Genomic DNA, 1504 nt, shown 5'->3' with positions numbered 1-1504 from the left:
CAGTGGTGGCCGTGACTCCAGTCTCTTGTCCACCCTCCTCTCCCTTCACTCCATCAGTGGTGGCCGTGACTCCAGTCTCTTGTCCACCCTCCTGTCCCTTCACTCCACCAGTGGTGGCCGTGACTCCAGTCTCTTGTCCCCCCTCCTCTCCCTTCACTCCACCAGTGGTGGCCGTGACTCCAGTCTCTTGTCCATCCTCCTCTCCCTTCACTCCACCAGTGGTGGCCATGACTCCAGTCTCTTGTCCATCCTCCTCTCCCTTCACTCCATCAGTGGTGACCGTGACTCCAGTCTCTTGTCCACCCTCCTGTCCCTTCACTCCACCAGTGGTGACCGTGACTCCAGTCTCTTGTCCATCCTCCTCTCCCTTCACTCGATCAGTGGTGGCCGTGACTCCAGTCTCTTTTCCATCCTCCTCTCCCTTCACTCCATCAGTGATGGCCGTGACTCCAGTCTCTTGTCCATCCTCCTCTCCCTTCACTCCACCAATAATGGCCATGACTCCTGCCTCATGTCCATCTTCCTCTCCCTTCACTCCACCAGTGGTGGCCGTGACTCCAGTCTCTTGTCCATCCTCCTCTCCCTTCACTCCACCAGTGGTGGCCGTGACTCCAGTCTCTTGTCCATCCTCCACTCCCTTCACTCCACTCGTGGTGGCCGTGAGTTGAGCCGCGGACGTCTCACGTTCTGAAATTTTCTCCTTAAACTCTTCTTCCTCTCCACCTCCATCTCCCCCTTTAAGACCCTCCTATACACCCAAGCTTTCGTTCACAGCTCCGAATCTCTCATTCTTTGACTTGGCGTCCATTTTCATCACGCCTCTGTGAAGTTCGTTGGGATGTTTGTTAAAGAAACTGTATGGTACAAATTGCAGTGAAATTAATTATTGATTGAATCACACTTCAAAACTAAGCCACTGGCTGTGAAGCGCTTTGGGACGTTCTGAGTTCGTGAAAGGCGTGATATAAATGCAAGATTTTCTTGCATTCAAGTGATCATTTTAGAAATGGAACAATTTCCCCTCGGAGGGAATCACAGCCAAGTCCAAATATGCTGACCCAAAGTCCACACATGCGCAGTTTCCAGCAGGGAAACAGGACAGTGATCAGGACTCGGAACCCTGGGTTATTTCCCTCCTAACCCAAGGTCATTGAGGCCATTGTAACTTCCAACTGCCGACCCAGTACAGGCCCTGGATTGGAGTTGGGGCCTGCTGGTGGTTTTGGTTTCCTGCTACACCAGGGCGGTGCTTTAAAACAAATCCTCTCCACAGCAGAACGTTCTGCCACAGATAAAAGAATTAGATTCTCGCCCTGGATTCAATAATAACGCTGAACATTTCACCCTGAATTCGACCAGGCTGCTGCTTTTACTCTCAGGCTGAAGTACAATTCCCTATTTTTCTCTTCCTTACAGTAAACTTAGTGACAATTGTGATCCTGTCTCGAGGAAGGTGCGGTCTCTCCAAATGTGTCACCCGATACCTGGTGTCCATGGCAGCGGC

This window comes from Heptranchias perlo, unplaced genomic scaffold (assembly GCF_035084215.1).
Source record: "Heptranchias perlo isolate sHepPer1 unplaced genomic scaffold, sHepPer1.hap1 HAP1_SCAFFOLD_56, whole genome shotgun sequence".
Lineage (NCBI taxonomy): Eukaryota > Metazoa > Chordata > Chondrichthyes > Hexanchiformes > Hexanchidae > Heptranchias > Heptranchias perlo.
This window is presented reverse-complemented; position numbering follows the sequence as displayed.